Below are 9,075 nucleotides of genomic sequence, written 5' to 3' on the forward strand. Positions count from 1 at the left end.
CCTCTATGAGTATTCAACTGTCTGCTGTTAGGCCAGGTATTAGATTTGCAAATGCATAACAAAATGACACCCTTGCAATTGTTTTGGAAAATGTAGTTATTATTCATAAAAATATGCTACTTATGTTAACATATAATTGGTTTATTGATGTTATTTTTAATTGAGTTATTATTTTAAATCTCAGTTTTAATTTCTTTCTTTCTTTCTTTCTTTCTTTCTTTCTTTCTTTTCTTTTCTTTTTTTTTTTTTTAGGCAAGGCAACCCTTGGTTGACCCCACAGATGGCAAGGACCTTGTCAGCTTACAATCTCTTAAATCCCTTATTTTTTATTTTTTACACCTACAGCACCTGGTCTTCCTAGGTGGTCTCCCATTTAGTACTAACCAGGCCTGACCCTGCTTAGCTTCTGAGATCAGACGGGATCATGCTTGTTCATCATGGCATGGCCATAGACTTCAGTTTTAATTTCTAATAAAAAAAATCTATAAATATAATACACAGAAACACAAACACTTTGGTATTCTCAAGAATTTTTAACAGTATAAAAGAATGCTGAGTCTGAAAATTTGAAAATTCTTCTTTTAAGCTAGTAGCAATGTCTTTCCAATTTCTAAAACCCAAGGGAGCAGAAAGTTTAACTTCCTACCCACCCTCCACAGAGTACTCTACCAAAGCTGAAGATTTCCAGATCCTTTGTTTCGTATTTATTTTATATTTACAACAACTTCTAGGACCTGTCTTGATCCCAGTAAGGGGACAATAACTGCTTAACAAATTGTATCATTGAGTGCCCTGCCTCCCAGATTCAGCTACCCTATCAGGAAGCAGCATGTCCAGTCGACAGGAAATCGTGTCCCTGAAAAACCAGGAGAGTAAAGGTCCAATTTCAGGTCACATCTCACAGGATTGTTTTAGATAATGAATATGGCTCCTTCATTTCTTCAACAAGCATTTATAATACACCTATTCAGTCCAAGGCACTATTATTAGACAGCCGGGGAGCCAGTGCTAAACATGAATGGCCCCGCTACTGCAGTATTGGAACTCACGTTTTAGGGAGGGCTAGACAGTACTCAACTACTTGCACAATTAATGCTTGTATTATATTTGTGGCACGTGTTACAAAAGAGACCTAAAAGATCCTACAAGGCATAAAAAAGGGCGAGAAAAAGGGTGTAGGCTAGTTATTTCCTATTTAGAATCAGAAGGAGAGTGTTACTGGAGGGGAGTGGCTTATTCCACATAAGATTTATCAGATTTTTATTCATATAATTATTGGTTCAATAATTTGATCAATGTCTGTTTTCTTCACTAGTCTATAAGCTCCATGAAAAAAAAAAAAAAGTCTATTTCTGATTTTTTCACAGCAGAATTCCCCGGATCTAGCCAAGCACCTGATACATGGTGAGACATGGTAGGAGCTTAATAATACATTTGTTGAGTAAATGATTAAATACCACATCTATCCAGAAGGCTTAGCAGAGCTTCCTATTAGATTCCTACTAGATTTATATTGAGCTTTGCTTAACATATGAAACATATTAAAATGTACTAACAAAGGCTAAGGGTTTTTGAACTGCAATTAACTTTTGCTAAGCAAGAATCTGTTCCGGCACATTAATGTGGCAGGATAAATTCATTCAAAAATGAGAAACTAGTAAATACCAAATGCAGAATTTTCTTTTGGCAAAACAAATAGTCAAAGAAGAAGCAACCAAAGAAGAAAAGAAAACTGAAGAAGAAAAGCAAATGAGGACACGACTCAGTGTAAATGGTGTCATAAATGGGACAAACACAGACAGGAAAAGAAAGATCCGGTGAATGAGATAAAAGTATAAACAAATATAATCTGAAGAAATAGAGAATTTATTAAAATAACAATACAGTTTGTGGGCTAAGAATAGAGGTTAATATTAAGTCACATTCTGAGACAGTGGTGATGAGCAGAGAGAAAAAGGGAGAACAAGAGAGAAGGAAAGAAAGGGAGTAGCCGACTGAGAGACCATCCAAGTCACCTTGACTTGGCAAATTTTAACTGACTCCCTGGGAGAGAAAGAATTAATGATCTGAACAAATTCTGCCTGAAAAGGCTTTCACATCTCTAATTTTTGCATGCCAAATACAAATGGTCGATACATTTAGTTCATAAGTTCTACCCAGATTGGAAATAATACATTATCAAATAAATACTCCAATAAAAAACTAAGAGCAGATTAAGGGTTATGTTCAAAATACCTAAGTTTGTTTACGTGCTTTCAACAATTAGGTCATTAAGTGATGCCTGTGAGGACTCTCTTGTTCTTTTACTTTACTTAGTGGTACTAGTTCTGTTGGTAGTAGTCACTCGACGCTTTAGTACTGTCACCAGGGCTATCGATTTCTGTGTATATGTATGTGTGACTTATGATATATATATAGGCCTTTGTCCCTATCTCTGGTATGGGACCCCTAAAACCCTTGGAATTTCCTAAGTGATGAGAGAGGTAAAGATGCCTTTTGTTATTCATAATAAGCCCCTTTCAACCATACCTGTGTTTGTTTATGTTAATGAGGTAACTTCAAAAAAGCCCTTAGGTAACTTAAGGAACCAACCAGGATTAAAGGGTTGGAAATTTCAGCCCTGCACCTCGATCTTTGATCTTCAAGGAGGGGAGAGGGTCTGGAGATTGATTTCAATCATCATCGCCCAATGACTTAATCAATTATGCCTGCATAACGAGGCCTCCATAAAAACCCAAAAGAATGGGGTTCAGAGAGGTTCTGGGTTGGTGAATACATGGATGTGGGGATAGTGGTGCCCAGAGAGCATGGAAGCTCCACACCCCTCCCCACAAGCCTTGCCCTATGCATCTCTTCCATCTGGCTGCTCCTGAGTTATATTCTTTTTTAATAAGCAAGTACTCTACTAAATAAATTATTGCCCTGAATTCTGTGAGCCACTCTAGTAAATTACTTGAACCTGAGGAGGGGGTTCTGGAAATCTCAGATTTATAGCTGGAGGATCAGAAGCATAGGTGACAATCTGGACTTTCGATTGGCATCTGCAATGGGGACTCGGTCTTATGGGACTGCGCCCTTAACCTGTGGGATGTTTCTATCTCTAGGTAGTGTCAGAATTGAGTTAAATTGTAGCTCACCCAGATAGGGTCTGGAGAGTCTGAGAATTGTTTGGTTTTGGAAAACCTACCACACATTTGGTGATCAGAAGTGACAAAAATGAAGTAGAGTTTTGAGAGCAGAGGAGACACATAAAGGAAGGTTTTTCTTTAGAGTGATGATAATTTATAACAGTATTGTTTTATGAAAATAAGTATGTTTATATAAAAATTTATATAGATTTTTAATATAAACAATACGAAGACAGTACTTATTTGTTAAAACCCGTCCACCACTCCATGGTGTACTTTAGGAGAAGATGTGTGAAGTTCTTCATTGAGTCTGCTACTGAATGGGGAAAGGGCACATCATAATGCTGCAGAAATTGTATAAAGTAATATTCCCTTCATTTTAACTTTTATAATACGGACACAAAATAGATCATTTAAAGCTGAAGAAAAAAATGGAAATTCCTTTCTCATAAAGAGATCTTCATTCTTAACCAATTGTTAAATGATACTAATAATTGATAGCAAAATTAACTGGTTTTAGTTCCGCCATCATTTTGTATCTACATCCTCATCTCCAGGAAAATCCTCCTACACTGTTCAAAATATCTATACAAACCGAGAACAAGAAAACTGCTGTGGTCTGAATGTTTGTATCCCCTCAAAATTCATAAGTTCAAAACCTAATGCCCGATGTGATGGTATTAGCAGATGAGACCTTTGGGAGGTGATTAGGTCATGAATGGAACTAGTGGCCTCATGAAAGAGGTCCGAGAGAGCTCCTTTCCCCTTTCCCTATAAAGTTCCAGCGAGAATACAGCTTTCTAAGAAAAAGTGGGCCCCCACCAGGCACCGAGCCTGTTGGTGCCTTGACCTCAGTCTCCCCAGCCTCCAAAACTGTGAGAAATCCATCTCTGTTGTGTATAAACTAAGCAGCTTATGGTATTTTTGTTGCGGTGGCCCGAACGGACTAAGAAGAAAACAGAGTGGAAAGAATAGTTACTGTTCCTGAAAAAGATGCACGTCTTCAGTGTTGCTGGAGAAGGAAGTCTTATGTCAGTTGTGGGTTTTTTTGGCCATTTATGATGTTTGCAGCATGGAACAGATTGGCTCAGACCATACTTGTCGCTTCTAGGTTCCTCCCATCTCAAATGGAAAGAAAGCCTATTATGAAGACAAGTTTACTCTTTTAATGCTAATGGATTTTGAGAGTCTCATTTGATTGGGATATAAATAGAGTTGTGAAGATGGGTGGGTTAACCGATGATAATACTTAGGAAACAAATTAGGAGTATAAATTGTTGACTAAAAATAACTGCTTCATAGAGACCCAATCCCACAGTGAGTGGGAGTGAGTAAAGCACAGTTCCTCCCGGGAATAAAGAACTTTCTGAGATGAATTGCAAGTAATAAAGGAAGAAAGCCACATTCTTAACTGATGAATGGAAATCCCTGAGGGAAAAAGCACTCATTTGTACTTTTCTCCTTTTGTGTGAGACTGATTTCTAAAATGTTAATTTTATTGTGTGAGCTACTTCTTTTCTGCTCTCAGATTTGTCTGCACAGAGAAGATTGTCATATAATTGTTCTGATTATTTTAACTCGGTTTTACTAAATGCTCCAGTATTTAATCATTTCTTTACATCCTTTAATTGACATATCATTTATGTTAGGAGCTATTAAGAAAATGTACAAAATATACATTAACCTAAATAATGAAGAGAACTTATCCTCCCCACCCACTCTCATTCACATGGCAGTGGTTGCTCCCTCCATTAGCTTGACATATCCTGTCTCCCCGTTTTATTTCTTTCATAATACTTATCACCATCTGACATACCATGTGTGTGTGTAATCTTAATTCTAAGGTAAACGCCAGTGAATCACATCCAAGTATAAGCCCCTACTCATGAATCCAGGCAGGACCTGTGACACTTCTAGATGACAGAGTTTGGCAAACATGAAGGGATGTCACTCCCTCGATTCAGTTGTGTTCATAGAACACTCCTTCTTAGCTGACTGGAGCAAGAAATTCTCTTAATGGCCTCGAAGAAAGAAGCTGCCAGGTTGTTGAGAGGCTGTGTGAAAGAACCACATGGCAAGGAACTTTGGAGGTCTCTAGCAGATGAGAGTGGCCTCTGTTGACAGCCAGCAAGAAAATAGGGACTTCAGTCCTACAGCTTCAAGATACCATATCTGCCTACAGCCATGTGATCTTGAAAGAGAACCCCAAGCTCCAAACAGGACAGCAATCCAGCCAACACCGTAATTGCAGCCTGTAGAAGACAAGCTAAGCCATTCCCACATTCCTACCTGTGTGAGATAGACAATGTAAGATTATAAATACACGTTGTTGTGGACTGCTAAGTTTATGGTAATTTGTTACCCAATAGAAAACTAATACGCTATGCAATTTACTCATCTGTATATCTGTATAAGTACTGTCTGTCCCGACCCTCTCCGAGCCCATTCATTACCTTGTAAATATCATGAGAACAAGATCTTTTTTTTTGCCTAATTTTCAAGCTTCTATATCTCCAGTACTTAGAAGATTATTTTATACTTGTAGGCTTTCAATAAATATAGAATATATGATAGAATATTTTTGGAAAGTTTCAACTTTTTGTCAGTAAATATATCTTGCATCAAACCTATAAAATAAAATTCAAGATAATGTATTTTAAAATGGATGGCCTATTAGTTTATAGAGAATTGGGCTTCCTTCTATCCCATGGCTCTATTTTAAAATTTAGTCAAACATTTTTCTTTTTTTTAAACAAAAGTAGAAGATTTAAAAATAATTTAATCATGCATTCAACTAACATATTAAACACGTACAGTGAGCGGTAACTAACTATACCGTGTGTTGAGGAGTACAGAACTAAAGGAGACTCACTGCTCTCTTCTCTTCAGTCCAATATGGGAAATCAGAAAGTGACCCAAAGTTGCATAAAAGCAGAAGAAATTCCATAATATTGGAATTAGCAAAGTGCTACATAAACAAAGAAGGGCAAGTGTAATAACAGTGAGCATTACTGGGTTTTAGCTCTGTGCCGCAATCTCTTGCAAAGCCCTTTACATTATATCGTGCTGTTCTCCAGTGTTTATAGCTCTGTTTTATAACTGAAGAAAATTACGTTCAGGAAGTTTAGATAACCAATCTATGGTCACACAGAAAGTGACCAAGCTGAGAATGGGACTCAAAGCTGCCTAATTCTAGAGTCCAAACTTACAAATCACTGTAGCAATGGCTGGCTCTCAAACCTTAATGTGAATAAACATTACTTGGAGAGGTCATTAGAAATGAGGATTTTAGAGGTCTTTTCTCCAGTAAATTCATAAGAAACTCTGAAATATGCTTTTAAAAAAATAATAAAGTAATTATCCAATTGATTCTGATTCAGGGCATCCTGGACTACAAGTAACATGTCACTTTAACATAAATTCAGTCTTAAGGAGAGATGTAAAGGAAGGCTTCCTTTAAGAAGTAACACTTGGTGATAACCAAACCAGGTGGAAAGTGGGGAGGGGCAATGAGAGCCTAGGCCACTATAACACGTAGATTAAAGCACGCACTGCATGCTGCATGGATTATTAAGTGAATGTAGCTGAGGCAAGGTGGGTATGGTGATGTGCAGGGAGTTAACAGGAGAGAGAGGCGGAGACCTGATCATGAGCGGTCTGCTTGTCATCCTAGATGAGATTATCACATGGTGATTAAAAGCACAGGATCTAGAGACAAAATACCTGGAGTCAACTCAAAGCAAATCTCTTTGTAAGAGACTTGAGAATATGGGTAATTTACTTAACTGCTCTGTGGCTCAGTTGCCTTCTCTGCAATTGGAGATAGTAATCCTACCTCGCAGACTTATTTAGGTAAAAATAATTTACATAAAGCACTTTGAATAGTGCTGGGCACATAAACACATAATAAACATCAGCCATTAACTTTATGCTGCAGTCAATGTGTTGCCCCTCGGTAATTTTTATGCCGAGTCTCTCTCTGGTAGCTTTTTTTTTTTTTTTTTTGTGGCTGGATTCAATGGAAGGAAATGCTGCAAACAAGATGACCATTAAGGAGACTATTCAGTGTGTGCCAGGTGTGGACAATGAAAGAGGGATAAAGGAGGGTCAGATTAGAGAAATATTTAGGAGTAAAAGTTTAAAAACTTAAGAATGATTAGATGTTGGGAGTGAGAGGGAATGAAGATGAATTTCAGATTTCTGACTCAGGCAACTGGTGGTTTCACCAGTGAAAACCCCTCGCTGTGCCCTGGATGTCGGTGTAGCGAGCTAAGATAGCAGATGTTGGATTTTCCCCCGTTTCATTAGCTGACTGTAATTTTCTTTATGCTGAAAGCAACATCATTGTTTCACCTGATCCAGGGACACTAACACAGCCAATTTCAATTTCTTCAAGCTGCCTTGGCCTTGCTTTTGGCTATATCTCGATTTATATCAACATACTTAAAACCCTATTAATGTCACCCAGGATAGACTGTCAACTGGAATAAGCTTTCTAGCAAGTTTTCTCCCACCTCCTCTCACATTTGGGTTCATCAAACAAGGCATATGTTTCTGTCATTGCCAAATTACTGACACACACCACAGAAAGTGTATTCTCATTAATTAAAGGGCTGTGTCAGAAACACCTTGACACTGGAGCTGGTGAAGGTAACCATTATACATGCACTAATGGTACACCTTGTACCTACCTCCCAAAGCCCAGCTACAAAATGCCAAGCATTTGTCATCATGAAGCGAAATCATTAGAGAATATGGATGACTTTTGACAAGTGCCTACATATGAAGAACTTTAGTGAATAGCAAATCTGGGTACCACATTTTGAGAGAGAGTGAACTTTACAATTAAATATCAATTTTTAATATATATTGATAAGTAAAGAAGTTATTGGCTCTATATGACACTCTATCCTTTATCCCTAACTAACGACATTTCTCAGTATTTCCTGCTGGTTGCCCCTGAAGAATCGGAGCCAACAGGCCACAACTTCACACATAAAAATCATAAGGAATGTCAGTGGGGCAGAAAGTCGACAAGATAGGAACCAATATGTATTTTACAAAATCAATATGTGGCAAGATGAAGAATGGATTTGAAGAATAAAAGTTGGAGACACAGTGCTAAGAAGAGCAAAAAGCTGAAGTAGACCAGTGATGTTAGAGATTAGTTTGGATGTCAAGAAAGGAAGTACAAACACAGTTCATGGCTCTGCCCAAACTCACAGGCATCGTTCCCCAACTTAACCTCATCTTCTGTGGCTCCCCTTTCCAAAGAATAAAATTTAACCTCACTGACATCACAGCCTTATCTTTACTACACTAAATTTCTCATCTCCACCCCATTTATTCTATGTTTTGCCTCAAAAAGTTAAACTTATTGTGCTATTTCTACTAATTCCTTTAAAAAGTCAACAACTATTTATTGAGCACCCACTACACGCCATGCTTATTCCTCCTATGTCCTCTATTCTAGCAATACAACCGCCCAACATGAATTAGAAACCTAAAAATCACTTAGTCATAAAACCGATACATTTATTGAGCATCTACCATGTTTCAGGCAATATTCTAAGTGCTTAGAATACACCAAATCAGTTAAAGTACTCTCCAGTAGGGGATATCTAGTCTAGATGGCAGAACCACAGTCGAACAAAATAAATAAAATATTCGCTGGGCCAGATGCCTCTCAGTACTGTGATGAACAATAAATTGGGAGAATGGAAAGAGGGTGGATTAAGAGTCAGCATGGGGGAATGAAATTTTAAATAAGATTGTCAGGGAAGACCTTACCGAAAAGCTGTGTTTGAGCAAGGCCATGTAGAAGATTAAGACGCAAGCCAGATAGCCCAGGGAAGAGGATTCCAAGCAGCAGAAAGTGCGCATCTAAAGCTCTGCCATGGGAGCACATCCGGGGCATTCCAGGGGCAGCCAGGAAATGCACTGTGTG

The 9,075-nt window shown here is 38.0% G+C and overlaps 1 pseudogene; it reads right to left on the minus strand.

The window, feature by feature from the left end:
* Positions 1-336: 336 nt before the first annotated feature.
* Positions 337-454, minus strand: LOC120585293 (uncharacterized; annotated as a pseudogene).
* Between the last annotated feature and the right edge of the window lie 8,621 nt (positions 455-9,075).

Source organism: Pteropus medius, unplaced genomic scaffold, assembly GCF_902729225.1.
Source record: "Pteropus medius unplaced genomic scaffold, Ma_sr-lr_union100, whole genome shotgun sequence".
In the NCBI taxonomy this organism is placed as follows: Eukaryota; Metazoa; Chordata; class Mammalia; order Chiroptera; family Pteropodidae; genus Pteropus; species Pteropus medius.